At 46.6% G+C, this 12,098-nt stretch overlaps 1 protein-coding gene and 1 pseudogene across 1 annotated transcript in view; both read right to left on the bottom strand.

Moving 5' to 3' along the window:
* The window catches only part of LOC126100954 (bicaudal D-related protein homolog), a 580,126-nt gene that overhangs the window by 445,202 nt on the left and 122,826 nt on the right, over positions 1-12,098 (bottom strand). The gene's annotated exons all lie outside the window — the stretch shown is intronic.
* Positions 955-1,072, bottom strand: LOC126102463 (5S ribosomal RNA; annotated as a pseudogene).

Raw genomic sequence — 12,098 nt, 5'->3', positions numbered from 1 at the left:
TCGTCCAAAACTCTACTGTTTTCAATACTTGATAATGTGTCGCTTGAAATGTCATAAGCTGCACCATTACTCAAATTCCTACCATCACTTTCCTCCAAAAAGCGCCGATTTCTCGCTGCCTCTGCTTCCTAGGGGTGGTAAGCTCGTATTAATGCCTAAATTTCTGGAACGTACAACTAACGGTATGCATAATTATAACAGAAAACAGCGAGCTACAGAAAAGTGGCGTGTTGCGTCTAAAGAACTGTGACGGGTGTAACCGTCATTATGCGCGAATGGATCGACGTATGTGGTGAGTCAGACCGTCCCACGGCTCAGCGAAGGGCCCGCCGGCCACTGGGTCGGGAGCTTCGCCGACCCACGGTCCCGAAAGATGGTTCCCACAAAGCAGAGCAGGCCAGCAGGGCCGGAAAAGCTCTAACACGCCACAGCACAGTTCTCACCGCTGCGTGATTATTATGTCTTCGGAACGTGACGAGACACAGACAAATAAAATCCAGGCACAGCGCAAAAATTACTCATGCATAGTCCAAAACGGAGGGATTCAGCACGGGGGAGCAGATGCATAATTCCTGCATCACGTTTCTAGGCAAGGTCCTGGTGAAAATATACTAAACTACGTCCGAACAGGCCTTGGAAGGCTCAACGGCACCGACCGGCCGCCGTGTCATCTTAAGCCGAGAGGTTGGTTGGTTGGTTTGGGGAAGGAGACCAGACAGCGTGGTCATCGGTCTCATCGGATTAGGGAAGGATTGGGAAGGAAGTCGGCCGTGCCCTTTCAGAGGAACCATCCCGGTATTTGCCTGGAGTGATTAGGGAAATCACAAGCCGAGAGGCGTCACTGGATGCGGAGGGGCATGTGGTCAGCCGTATGCCCGTTTCCGAGACCGGAGCCGCTACTTCTCAATCAAGTAGCTCCTCAGTTTGCCTCACAAGGGCCGAGTGCACCCCGCTGGCCAACAGCGCTCGGCAGACCGAATGGTCACCCATCCAAGTGCTAGCCCAGCCCGACAACGCTTAACTTCGGTGATCTGACGGGAACCGGTGTTACCACTGGGGCTAGGCCGAGGGCGCCTGGTGAAAATACCCGAATGAATTTTCAGTCTGCAGAGGAGTGTGCACTGATATAAAACTTCCTGGAAGATTAAAACTGTGTGCCAGACAGACACGCGAACTCGCGGCCTTTGCGTTTTGCAGGCAAATGGTCTGCCGGCCGAGCTACCCAAGCACGATTCACTACTTGTCCTCACAGCTTTGCTTCTTCCAGTACCTCGTCTTAGGGTGGTAGGAGGTACTGGCGGAAGTAAAGCTGTGAGGACAGGTCGTAAGTCGTGCTTGGGTGGCAAAGGTCCGGTCCCGAGTCTCGGTCCGGCACACAGTTTTAATTTGCCAGGAAGGCCTTCTTCCATCATGTTATCGTTACGTGTATATGTGTGGGTGACTCTAATGAGTGAGTGCATAGTGTAGCCTTGAGTTATAGATAAAGGGAGGGACAGCGTGAACCCTGGCATCCACACCTCATCAACGACAAACATCTCCATATCGTAACACCACCTCCTCCGTACTTGACTGTATGCGCTACACATCATGACAAGTGACGTTCTCTTGGCATTTGAGAAAGTCAAACCCTTTCATCAGACTGATAAAGAAAACATGATTCATCACTCCAATTCACTGTACAGCGGTGTATCATGACAAGTGACGTTCTCTTGGCATTTGAGAAAGTCAAACCCTTTCATCAGACTGGTAAAGATAACATGATTCATCACTCCAATTCACTGTACAGCGGTGTCACTTTTCATACCATCTCATCAAGTGTCTTTTAACATTGACTACAGGAATGCGTGTCTTTGTACCCTACTGTTTTTAACTCTCTGCGCACAGCAAGTGTGCTAGCAGGGCTGCACGTAGAACTTTGGAACTCACGACTGATTCCTTCAGCTGATTTCATGCAATTTTATACACCGTTCCTCCGCAATGCACGAGGGTCCCTGTCCATGAGTTCTATCTGGTCTTGGTTTAGTTGTGGTTGTTCCTTCGCGTTTCTACTTTACACTCACATCGTTAACAGTTTCAGAAGTACTGAAATGTTCCTCTTAGATTCGTTACTCACGTAACATGCAGTAACTACTCCACGTTCGAAGCCACTGAGTTTTCCTGATCGACTCACTCGGCTCTTACTGCTTCTCAACTGACAACACAATACTTCCCGCCTCCTTTTATACTGGCAAGCCCGCCTCGCGCAAGATCTGGTGGAAAATTGCGCTATACTTAGGAGAGACTGTTCGGATAGTACCTGTGAAGTGAAAAAGAATGAGAAGAAGAAGAAGTAATTCACGAGATTTTACAGTTATTTTCATCAGAATAATGTGACATGATTTTTTTTGCAGTCCGCCTATGAAACCACGACCTTCATCTAGAGTTGTCTTTCATTAGGGTGACAACAAAGTCGAAACATTACATCACTACTTTCAGCATGTGGCTTTAGGTACAATTCATTTCTTTTTTACCATTACGTAGATAGTTACATCGTAGATTTTATAGATTCTACGAGGACGTACTGTAATGGCTCGCCCCCGAATTTATTGTTTGAAAACTCGTAGAAGTTTTTAAATAAAACGTTATTCAAATTTTACGTCGTAATTCTTCATTTTCACATATTAACGAGGGTCACTCCAAAAGAAATTCACACTATTTTTGTAAAAATACAGTTTTCATTCTGCATGTGTGAAAGTTTTACAGTGTTTAGATACATCCTTCCCGCTTGTTTTCAAATTTAGTTTAACCTGTTGCTGTGAGTGGCGCCGTCACAGCATGTCTTCAAGATGGCTGTTACATTTGACGTTCATCAGAAGCAACGTGATGTCATAGAATTCCTGTGCTGTGAAAACGAGACCTTGGGAGACATCCACAAGAGGTTGAAAAAGGTTTATGGAGATGCTGCTGTCGATCGCAGTACAGTTAGTCGGTGGGCAAGCAGGTTACGTGATGAAAGCGGGCACAGCAATATTGAGGATAGTCCCTGCAGCGGCAGGCCTCGTACTGCACGCACTCCAGACAATGTGCAGAGAGTTAACGAATTGGTGACTGCTGACAGACGCATCACAATGAACGAATTGTCACGCTACGTTGGGATAGGGGAAGGAAGTGTTTGCAGAATACCGAAAGTGTTTGCGTTAAAAAGGGTTTGTGCCAGGTGGGTTCCCAGGACGTTGACAGTGGCTCACAAAGAAACAAGAGAAACGGTGTGCAGCGAACTTTCGGAACAGTACGAGAATGGTGGAGATGAATTTCTTGGAAGAATTGTGACAGGTGACGAAACATGGCTCAATCATTTTTCACCAGAGACGAAGAGGCAATCAATGGAGTGGCATCATGCAAATTCACCCAAGAAAAGAAAGTCAAAACCACACCTTCTGCTGGAAAAGTTATGGCTACCGTGTTTTTCGTTTCCGAAGGACTCTTGCTTGTGGACATCATGCCAAGTGGAACCACCATAAATTCTGATGCATATGTGACGTCACTGAAGGAACTTCAAGCTCGACTGAGTCATGTTCGACCACATCGGCAAAAGCAGGATGTTTTGCTGTTGCACGACAATGCACGGCCACATGTCAGTCAAATAACCATGGAAGCGATCACAAAATTCGAATGGACAAGACTGAAGCACCCACCTTACAGCCCTGAGCTGACTCCATGTGACTACCATCTCTTTGGGAAACTGAAAGACTCTCTTCGTGGAACATGGTTTGTAGGAGATGACTCTCTTGTGCACGCTGCCAAACAGTGGCTCCAATAGGTTGGTCCACAATTTTACCGTGCGGATATACAGATGCTGGTTCCAAGATGGCGTAAGGCAGTTGAGAGGGATGGAAATTATGTGGAGAAATGAAAACACTGTTCTTAAAGGATGTATCTACACACTGTAAAACTTTCAAACATGTAGAATAAAAGATGGATTTTTTTTAACAAATAGTGTGCATTTCTTTTGGAGTGACCCTCGTACTTCTCAAGATAGTCCCCCCAGCGACGAACTCATTTCTACCAACGAGAGACCAATTTGTTTACACCGCCACTGTAGAATGTTTGATTTCGTTAACGGAGCCAGTCTCGCCCCTGCTTGCACCGCTTCATCACTACCACCGTGAAGCCCTCCAAGGTGTTCTGTAAGTTTTGAAAACAGATGAAAATGGATGGAGTCAAGTCAGGATTGTATGGAGCATGATCGATTACAGTGAACCGAAGGCGTCGGATTACTGCAGACGCCGCAGCGCTATTGTGTGGTCTGGCTTTGTAATGCTGAAGGAGAGGGGGTTCCGTGTGGACGACCTCTTCAAATTCTAAACTCGATTACAGCACGCTGTTTCCCACGCAGCGACATACACTCCTGGAAATGGAAAAAAGAACACATTGACACCGGTGTGTCAGACCCACCATACTTGCTCCGGACACTGCGAGAGGGCTGTACAAGCAATGATCACACGCACGGCACAGCGGACACACCAGGAACCGCGGTGTTGGCCGTCGAATGGCACTAGCTGCGCAGCATTTGTGCACCGCCGCCGTCAGTGTCAGCCAGTTTGCCGTGGCATACGGAGCTCCATCGCAGTCTTTAACACTGGTAGCATGCCGCGACAGCGTGGACGGGAACCGTATGTGCAGTTGACGGACTTTGAGCGAGGGCGTATAGTGGGCATGCGGGAGGCCGGGTGGACGTACCGCCGAATTGCTCAACACGTGGGGCGTGAGGTCTCCACAGTACATCGATGTTGTCGCCAGTGGTCGGCGGAAGGTGCACGTGCCCGTCGACCTGGGACCGGACCGCAGCGACGCACGGATGCACGCCAAGACCGTAGGATCCTACGCAGTGCCGTAGGGGACCGCACCGCCACTTCCCAGCAAATTAGGGACACTGTTGCTCCTGGGGTATCGGCGAGGACCATTCGCAACCGTCTCCATGAAGCTGGGCTACGGTCCCGCACACCGTTAGGCCGTCTTCCGCTCACGCCCCAACATCGTGCAGCCCGCCTCCAGTGGTGTCGCGACAGGCGTGAATGGAGGGACGATTGGAGACGTGTCGTCTTCAGCGATGAGAGTCGCTTCTGCCTTGGTGCCAATGATGGTCGTATGCGTGTTTGGCGCCGTGCAGGTGAGCGCCACAATCAGGACTGCATACGACCGAGGCACACAGGGCCAACACCCGGCATCATGGTGTGGGGAGCGATCTCCTACACTGGCCGTACACCACTGGTGATCGTCGAGGGGACACTGAATAGTGCACGGTACATCCAAACCGTCATCGAACCCATCGTTCTACCATTCCTAGACCGGCAAGGGAACTTGCTGTTCCAACAGGACAATGCACGTCCGCATGTATACCGTGCCACCCAACGTGCTCTAGAAGGTGTAAGTCAACTACCCTGGCCAGCACGATCTCCGGATCTGCCCCCCATTGAGCATGTTTGGGACTGGATGAAGCGTCGTCTCACGCGGTCTGCACGTCCAGCACGAACGCTGGTCCAACTGAGGCGCCAGGTGGAAATGGCATGGCAAGCCGTTCCACAAGACTACATCCAGCATATCTACGATCGTCTCCATGGGAGAATAGCAGCTTGCATTGCTGCGAAAGGTGGATATACACTGTACTAGTGCCGACATTGTGCATGCTCTGTTGCCTGTGTGCCTGTGGTTCTGTCAGTGTGATCATGTGATGTATCTGACCCCAGGAATGTGTCAATAAAGTTTCCCCTTCCTGGGACAATGAATTCACGGTGTTCTTATTTCAATTTCCAGGAGTGTAGTTATGTTAGACACCGCCATGTTAGGAGCCCTCTAGCGGCATAGGGTTGCAGCTTCTGCTCAGCGAAGCAGGCAAGTCGACAGAGTAATATGCACGACATATATCATCTCATCCGACATTGACAACAGAGCAAGAAATTCGGAGGCATTACTTTTCAAGCACGTCCTCGTGTAACAATTCCTTGTCTTCTTATTTACTGACATTCTGAAGGTGATAACTGACAGGTCGTACCCGAGTAGTGCATTGTGAAATGCTCATTATGACGCAAAACTATAAAAATAAAAGAACATTATCCGTAAGTTATTTAACCTCACGCTTAAAAATTAGTCTGGATGACAGTTCCTTAGAATGAAATGTAATCTTTACTACTGCTTACAGTGAGTGAAGCGTCATTGCGAGCCCTCCGGCAGCAGCGCAGATTCTTATATTTCGCCCTAAGGACTGTTACGCATTATAAAAAGCAACCTGACGTCGATGAAAAATTCGGCAGTTTGTGCCTTGTCGCAGTCTCCAGATGATTACGTCTAATGATGCAAAGGTGTTTAATCAGAGGACAGAGAGGAAAAACAGCGAGTTTCGGTGGCTTAGAAAGCGGCGCTGATGTCTTCAGCGTCGCTTCGGCTGGTCGCCGGTCGCTTTCGGTTTCTGCGCCCGCGCTGCGTGAATTAGCCGGCTGTGTGGGAGTAGGTTGGGCAGGCGGCGCCGGCCTGCGAGGTTAGCCCGCGGCTGGCCGACGAAATGTTCGAGGGAGGAACGGTGGAAGATTAGAGCGCAACATAGCGTCGGCAACGAAGTCATTAGAGACGGAGCACAAGCTCGGATTGTTTCGAGGGTGGAGAAGGAAATTGGCCGTGTCCTCTCAGAGGAACCATCTCGGAAATTGCCTGGAACTATTTAGGAAAATCAGGGTGTAAGACGTGTATATTTCTATTAACTATCGTCAAACGACAATTTATGAAAGATGTTTATATTTTATTAATAGGATTAAGTAGGAATAATTAATATTTGTTATGTTGGAAATAATTGTGGTAGCAGGGAATGTCTGCACCAAAGTATTGTTGGCAGGAGAGACCGCACATTGATATAATTTTAAAAAGGGCGGGAGAGACCACGTATGGATACATTTTAAGATAAGCGCGGGAAAGACCGCGCATTGATACATTTTGTAATGGTAGCAGGGATTGTCTGCACCAGAAAGCATTGTTGACGGGAGAGACCGCACTTCAGCGTTCGCAGGAAGTCAGTAGTAAGCGAGACGTGTAGCGAGTCGGTAGCAGGTCTGAAGCGAGAGGTTGAGAGGAGCGGTGTGCCTGCCAGCCACCAGCTAACTATTATCATAAGAGGAACTAATATTATTGAATCATTTTTTTTCTTTTTTTTTTTTTTTTTTTGAGAAACTGAAGACTACTGAAGGTACGTTTGCGCAATGCTACTTGTAAGATTATTGTAAAAAGTAAGTCCCATTTGAACGTTTGTAAAATCATTTCATTCAGAATACAATTAACTTTTGCTAGCAGTATTCCATTACTGATTATAATCCATCCCAAAAACCATCAACGTAAAACATTGCAAAATTTTATTGTTGTCAAGAAAAAATATAACTATGAATTACGTAGCTTCAGTCAAATTAATTAAAGAATAACGTCAGCTTTGCTATTAAAGAATGTCAGCTTTGGTAAAAAATACAGCCACTTATTATGACAGCCCACCAGCAGCTAATACAGTATTGTAAAACAGAGTAAATATATTCATATCGCAGTTCGATGTAGCAGTCAGATGGCGATCCAGTAACAGCAAAAAAACGTACGGAACAGTTTTGGGTTATTGCAGGTAACGACTGAGGGCCACGACGACGACACGTTCTATGTTTCGTCGAAATAATCAGAAAATCACTTTTAATAAGCAGCATTTAAATTTGTATGCGAAGATTGAGAAAGAGAATTAATTTCAAAGGGAAGATTTCATTTGTTATTATTAAGGAAGATATAGAAATCCTAAGGGAAGGTTTCATAGGTTATTGTAGAAGGGAAGGTTACGTAACAAGAGAGATATAGAGGAGACGGGAAGGTTTCAAGGGAAGACCTAAATTTGGATGGTAGAATGCAGATTTCAACCGTCGTCCTCCCGAATGCGAGTCCAGTGTATGAACTTATTGTGGCAACTCGCTTGGTGGGGAGTTCAAGGCGGCGTGGTGGCCGCTGCCTGCCGTGTTGTGCGGCCGTGGAGCCATCCTCACACGGGACGAGAAGCGTTCGTGGACGAAGAGATGGTCGAGTTTTGTGACGTCACAGCGTGGAATTTCATGTTCTTCGGCGTTCCATGGAGTTAAAGACTGAATGAACCAAGTCAGATATTTGCTTCGTGGAGGGGAGCGTGACAGCTTGGCGACTGAGGTACAACATCGCATTCTACATCTCGAGCAGAACTTGGGAAACACAGTACTGCCTATCGTCGTTTGTGAATTGAAGTCCATACTTGGTAAGTTTTATAATAATAACCTGTGGCTATATGCTGTTTGAAAGAACCTGCACACTGAGGGTCTCTCGAAAACGTGTCGTTCTTGTACTATTTGTTGTAATAAAAGATAGGAAACACCATATTGGTGGTTGAAGAGTGATCGTATTTGGTTGTTTCCGTAATATAACTTGCTCGTCATGAAGATATGCTATTTGAAGGCAGTGGCCCATTGAAGATTTATCAAGAACAGTTTGTTCTTGGCACGATTTGCTATAATTAAACTTCAGTTAATGACCAATCGGCGATTAATGCCTACAGGAGATCGCAATATAAACAGCATGGTCGCAGCTTATGCAAGTTGTAAGTAGGCTGTTTAGGTTTTTATGTTGGTAACGCCACGTAGCGCTCTTTATGAAAATCACTGACTGTGCTGTGTGCAGTCTGTGGCTGGTTTGCATTGTTCGAATTTTTGCTATTGCGGTGTTGGGCAGTTGGATGTGAACAGAGCGTAGCGTTGCGCAGTTGGAGGTGAGCCGCCAGCAGTGGTGGATGTGGGGGTAGAGATGACAGAATTTTGAGAGCGGACGATCTGGACGTGCGTCCATCAGAAAGAGTAAATTTGTAATACTGTATATATATATATATATATATATATATATATATATATATATATATATATATTTTATTTAGCTGGCAGTATTGGCGTTCGCTGTATTGCAGTAGTTCGAGTAACGAAGATTTTTGTGAGGTAAGTGATTCATGAAAGGTATAGGTTACTGTTAGTTGGGGCCATTCTTTTGTGCCTATTATTGAAAGTCAGATTGCGTTGCGCTAAAAATATTGTGTGTCAGTTCAGTGTTGATCAGAATAAGTAAAGAGAGAAATGTCTGAGTACGTTCAGTTCTGCTCAGCTGTTTGAAAACCAATTAACGTAAGAGGTTATCAGCACGGTAATTAACTAATTTTTCTAAGGGGATGTTACAATGTTCAGTATAGTGTAGAGGATAGAGCACAGAGTTGGTTCGTGTCCTGCTATATCTAAATATTTTTTATACACCTTCACATTTTCTAAAAGGTTCTTGGACTTTCTTATTGATGTAACAGAAGTATATTCTGTGAAACAGGCGACTTGAGACAAAAAATTCAAATTTAGAATAAAGTTCACAGTAACGCCGCAGGAAAGTATAGTTGCATGATGAAAGTAATTGACTCAGCTAGAGGTTACTGTAGAATGCGGTACATCGGACTATTGCCGTAGTGGGTACTTTCATAATACTTTATCTAAAGCCTGTCTTTTCAGAATTTCCATACCTGTGAAGAGATGCTTGTTTTTATTTGAAATTTTGTTTTCCTAAACGTAAGCACACTCATGGATTAGCCCTTACGCACTTTCCGACCGTCCAACTGCTCAAATGGTTCAAATGGCTCTGAGCACTATGGGACTTAACTGCTGAGGTCATCAGTCCCCTATAACTTAGAACTAGTTAAACCTAACGAACCTAACGACATCACACACATCCATGCCCGAGGCAGGATTCGAACCTGCGACCGTAGCGGTCGCGCGGTTCCAGACTGTAGCGCCTAGAACCGCTCGGCCACTCCGGCCGGCGTCCAACTGCTGCCTTACATGGTGGTACTAGGTGCGATCTGCACTGAGGCGACAAAAGCCACGGGACAGCCACATGCCCGTATACAGACGGCAGTAGTATCGCATACACAAGGTGTATCCGATGTGACTACGACTGCACGATAAGAATTAACAGGCTTTGAAAGCGGTTTGGCAGTTGGAACTAGATGAATGAGGCATTATATTTCGGAAAGCATTAGGGAATTCAATATTACGAGATCTACAGTGTCCAGAGTGTATCGAGAATACCAAAGTTCAGGCATTACTTCTCACTACAGACAACGCAGTAGCCAACAGCCCTCATTTAACGAGCGAGAGCAGCGACATCTGCGTGGAGTTGTCAGTGCCAACAGACAAGCAACACTGCATGAAATGACCGCAGAAATCAACTTGTGGAACGTAAGACGAACGTACGCGATAGGACAGTGCGGCTAAATTTGGTGTTGAAGCGGACGACCGACGCGAGTGCCTTTGCTAACAGCACATCACTTGCAGCGCCTCTCCTACACTCGTGCCCGTATCGGTTGAACGCTAGACGACTGGAAAACTGTGGTCTGGTCAAATGAGTACCGATTTCAGTTGGTATGACCGGATGGTAGTGTTAGCGTGTGACGCAGACCCCATGAAACCGTGGACCCAACTGTCAACGAGGCTATGTGCAAACTGGCGGTGGCCTCATAATGGTGTGGGCTGAGTTTATATGGAATAGACTGGTGGGTCCTCTGGTTCAGCTGAATCTATCATTGACTGTAAACGTTATGTTCGGTTACTGGGAGACCATTTGCATTCATTCATGGACGTCATGTTTTCAAACGTGTCACTGGGCCACAACTGGACAAATCCAGAGAGTGATCTGGCCACTCAGATCGCCCGATATGTATCCTACAGGGTGTTTCAAAAATGACCGGTATATTTGAAACGGCAATAAAAACTAAACGAGCAGCGATAGAAATACACCGTTTGTTGCAATATGCTTGGGACAACAGTACATTTTCAGGCGGACAAACTTTCGAAATTATAGTAGTTACAATTTTCAACAACAGATGGCGCTGCAAGTGATGTGAAAGATATAGAAGACAACGCAGTCTGTGGGTGCGCCATTCTGTACGTCGTCTTTGTGCTGTAAGCGTGTGCTGTTCACAACGTGCAAGTGTGCTGTAGACAACATGGTTTATTCCTTAGAACAGAGGATTTTTCTGGTGTTGGAATTCCACCGCCTAGAACACAGTGTTGTTGCAACAAGACGAAGTTTTCAACGGAGGTTTAATGTAACCAAAGGACCGAAAAGCGATACAATAAAGGATCTGTTTGAAAAATTTCAATGGACTGGGAACGTGACGGATGAACGTGCTGGAAAGGTAGGGCGACCGCGTACGGCAACCACAGAGGGCAACGCGCAGCTAGTGCAGCAGGTGATCCGACAGCGGCCTCGGGTTTCCGTTCGCCGTGTTGCAGCTGCGGTCCAAATGACGCCAACGTCCACGTATCGTCTCATGCGCCAGAGTTTACACCTCTATCCATACAAAATTCAAATGCGGCAACCCCTCAGTGCCGCTACCATTGCTGCACGAGAGACATTCGCTAACGATATAGTGCACAGGATTGATGACGTCGATATGCATGTGGGCAGCATTTGGTTTACTGACGAAGCTTATTTTTACCTGGACAGCTTCGTCAATAAACAGAACTGGCGCATATGGGGAACCGAAAAGCCCCATGTTGCAGTCCCTTCGTCCCTGCATCCTCAAAAAGTACTGGTCTGGGCCGCCATTTCTTCCAAAGGAATCATTGGCCCATTTTTCAGATCCGAAACGATTACTGCATCACGCTATCTGGACATTCTTCGTGAATTTGTGGCGGTACAAACTGCCTTAGACGACACTGCGAACACCTCGTGGTTTATGCAAGATGATGCCCGGCCACATCGCACGGCCGACGTCTTTAATTTCCTGAATGAATATTTCGATGATCGTGTAATTGCTTTGGGCTATCCGAAACATACAGGAGGCGGCGTGGATTGGCCTCCCTATTCGCCAGACATGAACCCCTGTGACTTCTTTCTGTGGGGTCACTTGAAAGACCAGGTGTACCGCCAGACTCTAGAAACAATTGAACAGCTGAAGCAGTACATCTCATCTGCATGTGAAGCCATTCCGCCAGACACGTTGTCAAAGGTTTCGGGTAATTTCATTCAGAGACTACGCCATATTATTG

The sequence above is a fragment of the Schistocerca cancellata genome, chromosome 9 (assembly GCF_023864275.1).
Source record: "Schistocerca cancellata isolate TAMUIC-IGC-003103 chromosome 9, iqSchCanc2.1, whole genome shotgun sequence".
NCBI lineage: Eukaryota > Metazoa > Arthropoda > Insecta > Orthoptera > Acrididae > Schistocerca > Schistocerca cancellata.
Note: the sequence above shows the minus strand (reverse complement) of the source record. Positions and strands in the feature narration are given on the sequence as shown.